Source organism: Mandrillus leucophaeus, unplaced genomic scaffold, assembly GCF_000951045.1.
Source record: "Mandrillus leucophaeus isolate KB7577 unplaced genomic scaffold, Mleu.le_1.0 Scaffold760, whole genome shotgun sequence".
NCBI classification, from domain to species: Eukaryota; Metazoa; Chordata; class Mammalia; order Primates; family Cercopithecidae; genus Mandrillus; species Mandrillus leucophaeus.
In genome coordinates, this window is record NW_012108253.1 from 918555 (window position 1) to 933597 (window position 15043).

The following is a 15043-nucleotide window of genomic DNA, read 5'->3' on the forward strand; positions in this document are numbered from 1 at the left end:
TTACTGCTTAAAAACGCTCTTCTTTGGATCTGGACTTTACCTCTATCTGATTTTTTTTTTTTTTTTTTTTCCTATTATATGATTTGGCACTGAGTCTGTCACTGCTGCTAACTCAGCAGTTCGAGGGTCATTGCCCCATTGCCTCACGGAAAGAATTTCATAGCTTCCGGTATCCTCTCTCCTTCATTATACTTTGATTTCAGCATTGTTATTTTTCCTCTTGGGTGTTGCAGCTCTCTCTCTCCTTCCTATATCTTGTTGGTTTTCTACTAACTCCTCCTTCTCCTCCTTTTTTTTAGATGGAGTCTCACTCTGTCACCCAGGCTGGAGTGCAGTGGCGCAATCTCAGCTCACTGCAACCCCTGCCTCCCAGGTTCAAGCTATTCTCCTGCCTCAGCCTCCCAAGTAGCTGGGACTACAGGTGCTCACCACCATTCCCTGCTAATTTTTGTATTTTTAGTATTGCTGTAATCAATCCACATGTCCAGAAGCACCTAGAAACTCTAATTCTTTGTAGGTATCAAACCCTAGGACTCTTTCCCCTAGTCACAATATGTAATCCCTGATTTCCAAATGCAGTCTTTTCATATACATTTTCCACTGTACGTACTGTCCGACCTGGAAAACTCTTATACAAACACACTCTCCCCTAGGAAGCCTTTATAAATGTTCCCAGGAAGAATCAGTCACCCAATAGTGTCCTTGTCACATCTTAAGTTCTACACCTTTATTTGTTCTATGTGAATGTAATCTCCCAGAGGGTGTAATCATCTTTTTTTTTTTTTTTTTTTGAGATGGAGTCTTGCTCTGTTGCCCAGTCTAGAGTGCAGCGGCACGATCTCGGCTCACAGCAACCTCTGCCTCCTGGGTTCAAGCGATTTTCCTGCCTCAGTCTCCTGAGTAGCTGGGATTACAGACGTGTGTCACCACACCCAGCTAATTTTTGTATTTTTAGCAGAGACAGAGTTTCACCATGTTGGTCAGGCTGGCCTCAAACTCCCAAACTCAGGTGATCCACCCGCCTCAGCCACCCAAAGTGCTGGGATTATAGGCGTGAGCCACCATGCCCAGACCCATCTTTTTCTTTTAGTTTAGTTCTTAACAAATAGTCTGACACAAAGTGGATATAACAATATTTTGAATGATGAATAACTAAGTGAATATTTCCAGATTCCCTGGTGCTCTCAAAGTGTTATGTTACAAAAGAAAAGCAAGTCTAAAATACCTACCTCAAATTTTATCTTTACTATGATTTCAAACCAAATAAAAAACAAGTGGGGTAAAAACTGACATGGGAAATAATTGAAGAATTTTGGTGTGTTAGTATGATAATATTAGGTAATTTTTTCTGTTTCAAGGGCTGCTATGAATCTATTTGAGGGCAGTAAGATGGATTCTTTCCCTTCAAGTCTTTTTTATTATTATTTTATAATTTTTCCAGAATTGGTCATGACTGCTACTTCCAAGGTCATCCTACACAATAGAAATAGAAGTAATTGACTATTATATTTCCTATCCTGAATTACATTCAGCTACATTGTCAAGTCAAAACCAACTCTTATTACACAATATCCATCGTGTATCAGCCTACTTTAAAAAACGTCATGCCAACAACTCAAGAGAATTAAACATATTTTTTTCTAGTTACATGTACCCATCTAATGTCCTTTATTTGACATTAAAATTAAAATTTCCTCAATGAATTTCTTTTCCCCCTTGTCACTCTGCATAAAGCCAAGATGCACAAAAGGCCATAGCTGCAGTGGCAGGTAAACTAGAAAACACATGTTTATTGGGACTGGGAGACAAGATGGGTTTTCTCTGTTAGCCCATGTTGAGAGTGCATAAATACCAGTTTGTACTTGTTTTGTTTTAGGATTCAAATGTACAATATGTACATGACCTGGAAAGCCATGAAACGAACATAAAAATAGTTAGTTTGGTGATACTCAGCAGAATCAAACAGAAATCATCTCAAAGGTGTTAATCGCTAAATTCCTAGCCATTATAGTTCCCTCAAACAAACTTCCACTTACTATGTTCTCACCATCAGAAATTATAAAGCATATGTGGAAACAATCTACCATGAGTTAAGGAAATTCAAATAGCCATCCTCAAATTTTCAGATAAATGAACATAAGAAGAAATAATGGAAATGATAATAGCAAAAAGAGTGAATAACAATTGACCAAACAGTTATGTATAAGAAATGTACAGAAATCAGATATTACCGTCCTTGAAGAAAAGCAAAACCTTAACATGTGAGTTAAGTAGTAAATTAGAATAGCTGAATTCGTGAACTGGAAACACTGGTTTAGACAGCTCAAAAGTAAGGCAGTGATAAAATGATGACATCAGGGATCGAAGCTCACTCTACTTTTTGAGTCCACCAATGATTCGTACACAGATATTTTCTTCCCTTCTCTTGAGGATTATATTTCCCTTCTTCATTAATATCAAAATTGTTCACGTGGTTTAACTTGACTACTGTAATTTGAGCCAACATGATGTGTCATTTCCAGTCAAAAACTTTTTCAATGCTCTCTCTTTTCTGTCATGAGACTTATTATGTTCTAGATGGAAACTGTCCTATCAACCCAGTGCTATTGTGAAGATGATGTGGAACAGAGCAACAGCTGTCCATTGCATAAGTAGAATGAAGGAGGTTCTTTTAAACTATTGAGATTTGGGGGATTATTTGCTACTCCAACATAACCTATCCTGTTCTGACTGATTTAAAAAAAAAATAGTACTAGAAGTCAAATGCTACCATAAGAGAAACAAACAAATGAACAAACAAAAGTCCAAATGCATGTAGTGTTGGCTTCAGGACTTATCAGGAGGCAAAGGAAAACACATTTTAGAGGTTAGAAGCATAACTTTGAAATACACTAAACTTTTGCCTAAAGCAACTTGGCAAGCTGATCATATATCTAATGAGCTTTTCGCTTTGGGTGAAGTGGTTGAGATACTGAATGTTAGTAGTGTGCCTTTGTTACTATTGGTTGCATTTGACAATGTTCTCCAAAAATATATGAGGCCCCAAAATAATTGGCCCGTTTCAGAATATCTAGAGTTTTAGGTCTGAAAGAAAAAAACTTCATCTCAGTTGAGAAATTACTTAAGAAACTAAAACCTTGTTAAAAGTCATTCTCATAAGAAGAACTAAAGTCAAAACAATGAGGGAACCATGTTCAACCATGTTCATGTTTGTTGTTCAAACCTCTGAATTAAGATAGTGTCTAGTAAATACTTTTGGTTCAACAAAATGGCTCAGAAAAATGAGACAAAGAACATGGATTTCTCATGGGAATCTGATAGGCTTGAAGTGCCCAAAATTAAATTGAGAGAAAGATTTGAAGAGAGTAGAGCACATCTTCAAATTAATTGGGAGGGGAGGGGTGGCAAGTAAAGTTAGCATGCAAAGTTGGCTGTAAGCAAGGCAATGAAAAGAGCCTTGAGAGTTGTACAAATCAGCCTGGACTAAAGGAGATCGTAACTTCAGGACTCAAAAATATATTGGTATACCCTGGTATACCCATTTTTACATTTTATTTATTTTGCATTTTTTTGGCAGAAGATGGACTGTGAAAGATGCTCAGTTCCTAAGGAGGGGCATATCCAATGTCCTCTTCAAATGTGGCCAAAAGGAATAATGGAAAAGAAATATTTCCCAGAAGGTGGAGCCAAAGGCCATGGAAAACAACAAGTTGTTCTGAGGGTGTAGAATTACGGACTAAGCAAGGAATTAATCAGTACACCTCCAGTGTAGAAAAACTTTGCAATATCTGCCCTGAATGATGTCATAATTTCCTCCAACAAGTGAGTATTGTCTGTTTCCTACTTTTGTAGCTATGCTATTCCTGTTCCACTGTTGTACATGCAGTTGTGCGGTAGAGTAGAGGTGGGGCAGACTTGTCATTGTATTGGTTTCAGAACAAAAGGATCCCAATCCAGACTTATGCAGAGATTATCATGAGATCCTGCACTTCAATGCTGATGCTGTGACTGGATAGGACTTTTGGGTTTTCTTTCTTGGAGTGGGAGAGGGGCACCCATTGAATATATTTTGTGTGTGGAAAGGAGCATGAACTGAATATTTGTGATCAGAAGTTTGGATTGTGATGAATTGTATTTTTAATTACAAATATCTCTGCTCTTCCTTTTGGGATGGTGATACTTTCCTATGCAACTGGCATCAGGCATATCTATATGACTTACTTTGGCCAATAAAATGTGAACATAATAAATAATTGTTAATAATAAATTATTAACACAACCAATAAATTATTAAAAAATAATAGTTAACACATTAACTAGAACTAACTAGAACTCTAATTTTAAAAATCAAGGTAATTCTGAAACTCTCTTTGTGAAACACTGTTAGTCCATTAAACATCCTTCCTTTATAAATTACCCAGTCTCAAGTATGTGTTTATTAGCAGCATGAGAACAGACTAATACAAGGGCCTTCACTAAATCATGTGGTGAACTGAGGTCATTTTTGGCCACATAGCAGGTTTTTTGAAACACAAACATACAAACATGTGCTATCCCTCATTAGGAAAAATCAGAAACAAAATAGACCTACTTTTTAATATTTAAGGTAGAAAGGAGAAAAGTTTTACTAAGTCAATTATATAGGATCCTGAACAATTCACAAAGAGGTAATACAAAGAGATATCCATCAGAAATATGAATACATTAAGAGGTAGCTATTAACAGAAAATGTTGATGGCTGTGAACAGAGCCTTTGTCTTATGCTCTTTGAATCCTCAACAGCAGCTTATTTGGATAGAGTTGGTAATGGCCTTGATGTCCTCAGATATAGCATGCCGAGTCAATTCCCTGGGTAGGAGCAGGTGCACAGATCATTAGCTCTCTCTGGAGGCGATAGTGCTGTATCTGTTACAATGAGCCTAGAGGGAGTCTTGTCCTACTGTGTGATTGACGATATCCTTGATAAAATAGTTCTCAATACATGTTGCTTTGGACGAAACGCCCATGTTGGAGCACACTTGTTTCAAGATCTTGTTAAAGTAGATGGAGTAGTTCTCTGTAGGGCATCTCTCATGCTAATCTTCTGAGTTTTGGTAAAAGTTTCTTAGAGTTGCTTTTGGAGATAGCAAACAAATGTTCTTAAAGTCATTTATGGTGATAGCAAACTACTTAAAAGAAGAGCCAGGCATAGTAGATTCAGCCTCCCACTGCTTAGAGATAAAAAGACTGTTAGATGGTACCAAGTAGGAACTATTTATAGTTGCCATATTCAAAGAAAGCGTAGGGACAACCCAATCTCTGATTGGACGAAAAATAAATAATGCATGTAAATGAGTTGATCAAATTCCACTCTGATTTTATAGCGTTCATATTTGGCATGAACCACTCAGAAAGCAACACCAGACAGCCTAGTCCCCAAGTGTGGCCTGTACCAAGAGTACTTTGAAAAGATTCTTCCTACAGCACCTAAATTTTGTAGGTTTCAGCTTCAACTACTTGAGAGAAACTAACCTCCTTAACCTAAGTCTATAAGAAATGACACTGGTCAAGTTTGGGTCATAAATCCAGCCACCTACAATCAACTGCTGTCAGAAGCTGCCTTTTTGAGTCAACCCTCACTTGAGCAGGAATTATCTGACCTGGAAAAGAAGAGTGTTCCTGGGAAACATAGCACTTAGATTGAGGGACCAATGTCTCCAGGACTGATTCAAAATCTTAGTAAATTGGAAAAATTATTTAAAAAATTATGGAGAAGGAGTTGGACTAGCAAATTAGGAAACAGATTAAACCAAGATACCATAAAAGGTTGAGAACATGATGAAGATAATACTTAAACTTCAGAGCACGAAATGATATTTAAAGACTTCAATGAAAAAGCAAAGCAACAGAGGCTGTCACTTCATAAGTGGTACATTAGAGCATATGCACAAAGTACTCTATAATCTTGAAAACAAACCACTAAAGAAAACAAACCACATAAGAAAACATGTTGAAGCTGAGAGAAATTTAAAATGTCTCCCCCACCCCCTGCTGTGTTAATGTACTAGTGGATTGGGTGATTCACAATCCATGAATTATTAACACAACCAAAAAATTATTAGCAAGAATACATTAACTAGAACTCTAATTTTAAAAACCAAAGTAGTTCTGAAACTGTCTTTGGTATATGATGTTGAAGTCTGATAAAAGGAACTTACTGGCAGCTAGTGTACTTGGTGTTAGCCAAAAGTGTGCTTGGCCAGCTCCCCAGGCAGCAAAAAGCATTTGGCCTTTTGAACTGCCTGGAGGTAATGGTCAATCATCTGTTACAATGGGTCAGGTGGGAGGCCTTACCAGTGATCCACTCAAGGATGCCATAGCAAAAGGAATTTATGATTCACATGGTCTTGGATCAGATGTCAGTGTATCTGTTTCAACATCTTACAAGATTACTAGATTATTCACTTGGATTCTCCCTGCAACTGAACTTCTATTTCTCTCGTCTTTCTTGATCTTAACCCTGGTATCTTGTTGGAAAATATTCTGATGCGATGGAGCTTCCAAGTTTGCTATAAGGAGGCAGGTCATCTATGGAACAGAAAATCTCACAGGCCAAATAAAGATGATAGATATGCATGGTTGGTTAAACAAATTTAAAATCTGCTGCAAGGAGCAAGGGAAAAAGATAGTGTAATTTTACATACTTAGAATAGGGAGCAAGCAAGATGGGAGGACCATAGTGCTGACTCTGGGAGTACAGAATGTGCAAACATCCTGTCTTTCTCTGCCACATTAACTTTCCCAGCTAATGGTGTGATTACAAGGACTACCACTGAGATTCCAACAAGGGAGCCCACAGACAGAAAGTACCATAGGAGAGGATAATGACACATACTTGTTCTGTGAGTAAGACATGCTAAACAGCTATGAGTTTTATTTATTTCTTTTTTTAAATTGACAGATAAATCTTATATATATTTATAGTGTACAACATGATGTTTTGATATATGTACACACTGTAGAAGAGCTAAATCAAGATAATTATCCATTACCTCACATATGTATCTTTTTGTGGTGAGAACATTTAAAATCTACTCTCATAGCAATTTTCAAGTATACAATCGTTGTATTAATTACAGTCACCATGTTTTACAATAGATCTCCTGAACCAAACTTATTCCTCCTGTCTAACTAAAATTTTATATGCTTTGACCAACATTTCCCCAACCTGTAACGTTTGGTAATCTCTGTTCTCCTCTCTGCTTCTATAAGTTTGATACACTTAAATTCCATATACAAGTGAGATTATGTACTGTTTGTATTTTTGTGCCTGCTTTTTTTTGCTTACCCTAATGTTCCTTAGGTTCACCCATGTTTTCACCAATAGCATGACTTCCTTGTTGTTAAAGGCTGAATAGTAGTGTGTTTCTTGAACAGAGAACACATGGTGGCAGAAGGGGTGTCCTCAGTAGGTGGCTGAATCAAGGCCTTGAAAATACTGGGTGCTCGTATAACCTTCGGTGTACCCTGGATATTTAGTGTTAGCTGTTAGCTGTATATTTAGTATATCGTAAGTATCTTGTGCCCAGGTGTCTTGTTTATTTTAGGCCTCATGAATATAGGTATCTCTTTGTCCTCCCATTTCTTAACCTATGTATGACATACTTACTAATTTCCATGAATACATAACAAATGACTTTCACACATTCACATCCAATTCATTTACTTGCCCTCTATAGAAGAAATAAATATTCTCAAATTATACAAAAAAATACATATTATACATGGCTTTCTTGGAGCCCTTTCTAGAGATTGTAGAACACTTCAAAACTTTAGGCATATTAAAATCTGTTTCTAGCTTCCTCGAAAAGAGAAAAAGTGTCTACAGGTGATAAGGAAAATCCTGCAGATACTTGCATTCAAAGAAAGTCTGGAAAAAGTCTGATTGCATACAAAATAGTGGAAAAAGGCATGTAAAAGTATCTGCAGTTCTGCTTTGCTTAAATGAGGCACCTTCCAGAGAAATTAGCCATTAAGGGATGTGTGTGTGTCTGTGTGTGTGTGTGTGTGTGTGTGTGTAAGGGATATAGTCCTTTTGGTTTGGCATTAGAGGGCACTACTTCGCAGGGGACACCTGGTTGTGGGAAGCAGGGCGGCGAGGCTCGCGCTGAAGTCCCAGACTTGGTCTTCCCTGGCCGAGGCTCCAGCGCCGTCTGCTCCGGAAGGGAAACTATGCCGAGCGGGTCGAGGCCAGAGCGCCGGTGTACCTGGCGGCCGTGCTGGAGTAGCTGACCGCCAAGATCCTGGAGCTGACTGGCAACCCGGCCCGCGACAACAAGAATACCCACATCATCCTGCGCCACTTGCATCTGGCCATTCGCAACGACGAGGAGCTTAACAAGCTGCTGGGCAAAGTCACCATCTCACAGGGACGTGTCCTGCCCAACATCCAGGGCGTGCTGCTGCCCCAGAAGACCAAGAGCCACCACAAGGCCAAGGGCAAGTAACGTCTCCAGATAATAAAGCCCAGCAAAGTAGATGACCTACTTTTCGAGGGGAAAGAAAAAGTAAAACCAAAAGGCAGGCACGAGGTTCAAGTAAAAGTATAGGCCGATAATGCCCAAGAGTATTCCAATAAAGTCTCTCCATTCTTTCATTCATTACCTTCATACTCTTGATACTCTCCACTTTGTTTCCTTTACCAACATTATGTCACACTGGTTTCCTGAAAGCTGAGTTTAGCACTGGATTTCCATGCAAGCTGTATTAGGTTGGTGCAAAAGTAATCGCATTAAAAGTAATGGCAAAAACCACGATTACTTTTGCACCAAACTAATAATTTTGTGAAAGACATTTTTATGTGATATCCAGAAAAGCACTTATAAAGCAGTTTTGTTCATGTGGGCTGTTTTATTTGCCATCAAGTTATAATGAATTTGTCAACTGATGATTAATTTCTTCAAGCCTAAGAGACGTGCTTAACTGCTTTTTATTTGGCATGTTCAGATTGTATTTGGCCTTTAGATATTTTAATATAGGGAGGTATGTATGTGCCAGTTGGTTTAAGGTTTCACTCTGTGGGCTGTCAACTTCCCCAAGAGGTCTCATTCCAGGGAGGTCAGCCAGGCTGATGTAAAAGAGGGTTACAGGCCAAAGGACGCTCCTGCAATGCCCTCTATCAGCCACATTTTTGCCAAAGCTGGACTCTGCAGAGTCCAGATCTGGAGAGTTCAGTAAGGTCTGTAACCTGTAGTTTTATGGAGGGTTACCCTAGGCTTCATTTCTAGATAAGCCTGTGTCCAAAGCATTGGTTTAGATTGATTTCCTTTTGCCTGATACTAACTCTAAGGGTAACAAAATCCTGTCTCTGGAATGGTGTTGCATCCGCTAGGAATGAGCATTTGGCACAATGTGATGGTTAGATGGTTTCATAAATATCTGTACATATGGCAGATTTTAGTCTAAAATTTACTTTTATTAAAGCTAGCTATAGATCACCTTAAGCTTCTTTGATGGCTACCATCGTCTAACAACTAGAAGCTTACGTCAGTTCCCAGACTGGACTGTGGAATACAGTTTGACCTAGAGTAAAGAAAGAAGCATGCACACAAAACACAACCTTTGACTTTGGAGTCCAGAGGAGAAATAGATGTATCTGCCCAATAAACCCACAGGGTAATGAAAAGCGAAGCAATTACGTGGTTGAACAATTATTTTCTAGACCGTCCTTTTTGAAAGGCCAAGCAAAAGCATTTATGTCTCAGAAGCAGAGGCGTTATTAATAGAAATAAAATACATAAAACGTGCAGTAAAGAGAGAATTTTAACCCTTTTGGAGTATGACAGACCTATAGTAAAAAATATACATTTTTAAAATGTGCTGCAATACTAATTTATAGGCTTAATATGTAAACATATGTGTTGCAGAATCAAAAGTTTCACAAAAAATCCTGACTCTTACTAAGTGGGATGCACTCTGATCTGTTCCATTCTATTTTAGCCTCATCCATTTTGTTTAAAAAACCATGCTGGCTAAATTGATAAGAGGTGCTAAATTGATAAGAGTAATGACTGTAGGCTGAAAAACATTGGGATGATGGGAGTGATCAATCAGACAACTTGGCACTGCACCCACAAGGCTGCAACAATTGGTTCAAATGGTAATAAAGTACTCTGGGCTGGGCCAGTAAGAGCCTTTCCTAGGTTTTGAACACAGTTGCTTTCTCTTCTCTTTTATGGATGGGATGAATGAGACTCCAAAACTGCCAACAGACCTGTCTGTTGCCTCTTGGAGAAGATTTAAGAGAAGGGAGAAAGTGCAAAAGAACAACTGAAATAAGAGTTCGAAAGGTCTTCATTTATTTTGGGGCAGTGGTCCCTGGAACTGTGCTTGTTCCAGCTGCTCATTCTTATCTTCTGTGACCTACCTCAGTCTCCATCTTTTCTTTTTCTCTTTCTTTCTCTTCCAAAGCCATTTCAGTTGGACTTCTATCACTTGTAAGCACAGGTGTCTGACAAATAGAAGCCAAAACTGTGTACAATAAAAACTAAACCTTGCAATTCAAAGGCCAATAAATAGGTTTGGCCCTTAATCCTGTCTTGTAACAACATTGACATGATCTTGCTCCTCATTCTGATTTAGCACCAAGAGAAAAATAAGAGTCTGAGTGGGAGAGGGAGGAATCAAAAGGAACTGAGCCAAATTAAGAGCTTTTGGTATAAATGTTGGAAGCTGAGAAAAGCCATGTCAAGCCGCAGCAAACTCCCCTTCATAAAGGTGGCAGAGGGAAAAAATAAAATAAAAAAGAAGAGAATAAGAGAGAAATTACCTTTTTCATTTTTCTCCAAGTTAATATTTGCAATCTAGCTACACTTTTAAGTGATTGACGTGGTTACTAGGAGCTAAGAAACAAAAATGTTTCAGATGAGAACATGGACCCCCTAGATTCAAAATGCCAGCACCTCACACACCTATCCTGGCAGCACAACCAACATTCACCCTCATCTGCTAAGACAATTTCTCAGAATCATAAAGTTCATTAACCTGCACTTCAGTAGTAAATAACATTTAAGTTTTGGAAATGTATTCTTCTATTCAGCAATTCAACACCATCACTTGTAACAAAAACCAATAGCCAAGTACAACTCAACAACCTCAAGACAGAACACCAAAGTTAACAGAAAAGCTAGAACCCCTCTCCAAACTAGAGGAATGTTAGGTTAGTATAAATATTTAACATAAATAAATGAATAATATCAGAAATATATGCTGACATACTTTAAAAATTAGATGTGTGAAAAAGATTTTCTTAGAAATGACAAATATCCTTAGAATTAGGGAAGAAGGAAAGAAATAAGAAAGGAAGGGAAGAAGGAAGGAAAGAATAAGAAAAAAATGAAGTAGGGAAGAAGGAAGGAAAGGAGAGAGGAAGGGAAGGAAGGTAGGCAGGTGATCTCAGGAATTTGGAAGAAAATTGATACAGCTCAAATTCACAGTAATGCCAAGATACAAAAGGAAGAATAATGAGAGGGAAATTTTATAGGAAACTGATGTTGAAAGTTGGTTTCAATATTTGCCTAACAGACGGAATAGTCTGGAGGGTAAGAAAATGGACACAACAGCCAGACTTTCTGGGTGGTTGGATTCCTGACTCCATAGCTTATTAGCAAGTTACTTAACCTCTCTGTAAACTGGCATAATAATAGTACCTACCATAAAAGTTTGCTGTGAGAAGTGAAAGTGTTATTATGTATAAAATGCTCAGAATAGTGCTCAGCACATATTTAGTGTTAAATAGGCCTTGTTACAAAGAGTCTCTGAAAAGGGGGTGAGGGGCAGAGTAGAAGAATGATTACAAAGAAAGGGATAACCACAATCTTTATTTGAGGATATATTTAGTAAATTAGATTATATGGAAATTTATGTTGGAATATTGGTTGGAATGGCATATGGATTAGTCTGGAGAGACGAGATTTTTACATTTTTGAATGTTCCTGTTCATAAAAATCTTATGTCTCTTTATTTAGTTCGACTTTAATACCTTACAATAAAACTTTACAATTTTCTACATAACAATCTTCCACATTTTTTGTTAGATTTATTCCTAGGTTTTATATCCTTTTGTTGCTGTTACATTCTTTTATTGCCATTGTGAATTCTATCTCTTTTTATAATATCATTTTTTTTTGTTTTGGGCTGGTAATTAAAATGCAATTGGTCTTTGAATATTACTTTTCATTCCGTCAAATTTGCTAAACTCACATTAATTACAGTAATTTATGTACAGATTTGTTTTTTTATGTAGACAATCATATCATCTGCTAATAATTATAGTTTTACTTCTTTTCTAATTGCTTCACATTTCTTTCTCATGTTATTGTGCTAGTTAGGCCTTCCAATGAATAGATGTAGCAAACACCTCTTTTATGTATCTGATTGTAACGAAGATTCACCTTTGGAATGTTTGTTGTAGGTTTTACGGATGCTGTTTATACATCATCTGTTTATTTTATTTAAATAAAATATAGGGAATTTTATTTTATTCATTGTTTGTGGGTAATGCTATCCCTTTACATTTCTTTTTGGAATGCATATAGTAACTCAATATTTTTTGACTGATGGCTGACTGCCTCTAACTTTTTAATTAAATTATATTTGATTATTTTGAATGAATTTGATTTTTAATTGCTTTATTTCAATCTTGAATATTAATCATGACATTTCAGAGGTGGTAATAGAAATAATAATGATAATGATAATTATGACAGACGATGACCTTCATTTATTGATTTTCTGTTATATGCAAAGTATGGTGGATGGTTTCATTTTGTTGCATGATTTACTCCTAATTTTTTTCAATGATCTCCAAGTGAGACTCAGCAAAGTAAAATACCTTTAGTCTAAGTCCCAAGTAGTAAGTGAAGTTATCTTGATATGAATTCAGCATGGTATAATTGTAATAACTTGTGCTGGTTACAGAATGCAACACTTTCTCACTTGATAATTATGACATCCTTTACGCACTACAGATATCAATTTTGTTTACTATTCTATCTGAAAGCATATAACACCTCAGCCCATAAGCACTCCTGATTTTATTTTGTGTATTCTCCTAAAGATTATATTTGTCACAATTGTTCTTTCTTCTTTTCCATAGCCATTGTCCTCAATATATGATTTTGCAGTTTTAGCTGGGCATTCCTGGTAAAATAGTTGCTGAAAGAAACAGCATTGAAAGTGGAAAGTAGACTAGACAGCAGACACGTCTAAGGAAAAAAGTAAGATGTGTTTTCAGTATGGAGATCTAGGACATAAGTGAATGCATTGTGTAGATAACAAAAAATGCACCATTTTGCTCAGCTGATAGAAGACAAAATAATAGAGATGGTTTTAGAAGACAAATAGAAGACAAAATAATAGAGAACACCCATAAGTGTTCCAGATGGACTGCCAAGTCCATGACCAGATGATGTCAGACTGATAACTAGAGTAACCAGATTGACTCCATTTGTCATAGAGATGGTAAGGCAAAACAGAAGCCTGACTTGAACTTGGAGAAAAAAAGATTTGCCAGAACCATGAAGATGTAAGGTTCTGAGCAGATATAACATCACGTATGGGTTCATTGTTTAGACCAGAGTGTGTGTGAAAAACCAGCCAAGCTCCAGAGAATGACCACTGCCATTTAGTCAAGTCTTCTGTTTTGAGACTTAGGCTCATTCAGTGTGTTTGCTTGACAGCTACCCCTGATTCATCAGAATCCCTGCTGGACATTGTGAGCTTTGAGGGAGGGTCTGACTCTGAAAGATGCTTCCTCTCCCTGGGCCCATTCTGGGCTTCCTCTACCAAGACTAGAGACAGGTTTCCTATGATCACAACAGGATCATGCACTGGAGTCCTCTGAAATGTAAACCAGAATCAGAGCCTGCATCCTGCTGAGTTGTCATGTGACTGATTATTAACAACAGTGTTCACAGTCTTATGAAACAAGTCTGAGGATAACTTGTTTCTTTTTTTTTGGGGGGGTGGTTGTTTTGTTTTAGAGAGAGTCTTGCTGTGTCATCTAGGCTGGAGTGCAGTGGCATGATCATAGCTCACTGTAACCTTGAACTCCTAGGCTCAAGGAATCGTCCTCATCAGCCTCCTAAGTAGTTAGGACTACAAATGCGTGCCACCATCTCCAGCCAATTTTCTAAAAAAATTTTGTAGAGAAGAGGTCTCACTTCATTGCCCAGGCTTGTCTAAGCTCCTGGCCTCAAGTAATCCTCTGGCCTTGACCACCCAAAGCACTGGGATTATAGGCATGAAGCACCACGCCTGGCAAAAGATAACTATTAAAGGAGAAATGTGTACTCTGTCTTCTCTGATGATCCCCATGGCTAAAACAAAGCAATTTAAAAATAAATCTTATTTGAAAGGAAAGTGTAAATTTCTTTTTTTAAAAAAGATGGATATTACAACCTAAGTCAAGGAAACATCTCAATTCACATTCAAGTGTTTAATTATAGAGGTGAAGAAAAGTTGAATTGTTATTCTTTCCACACAGAAACAAGTTGGGTCTATTTCTTCCAAGTCAAACCAGCTAGCATGTAAACAACTCTGGAGCACTTTAAATAAAGTTAAACATTAAATTGCAAAACCAAGTAACATTTTCTGACTTGGATAATTCAAGGTCAGAAACATTTCCTGTGATATGTGAATCACAAAGTTGATCATTATTTATCCCAGGGTCCAGAGTCCTTCAGAAATGACTCAGGAAAAAATCTTTTACCTAGAAAGGTGAAATTGACACTACTCCACATGATAATGGGCTTAAATTTTCCATACTTAAATTCTTAAAGTGCAGATAGAAGAAATCTGTTTTTTTTTCTTTTATCTTATAAAGAATATAATAAAACTTACCTGAAAGCATTGTGAGGATGACATGTAATAAATGTGCAGTAAATGGTAGCTCTGACTCCCCCTCCCCAGGACCCGGGTTCCTCCTTCTGAATTCTTGATCCGTGATATATCCTACCAGGCTCCTACGTCTCAGCCAGGGTGTTGAGAGGTAGTTTACGCACTC

General features: G+C 37.5%; 1 pseudogene; it reads left to right on the top strand.

Moving 5' to 3' along the window:
• The first annotated feature begins 6310 nt into the window (after positions 1-6310).
• On the top strand, positions 6311-8486 carry LOC105529368 (annotated as a pseudogene).
• Positions 8487-15043: the final 6557 nt, after the last annotated feature.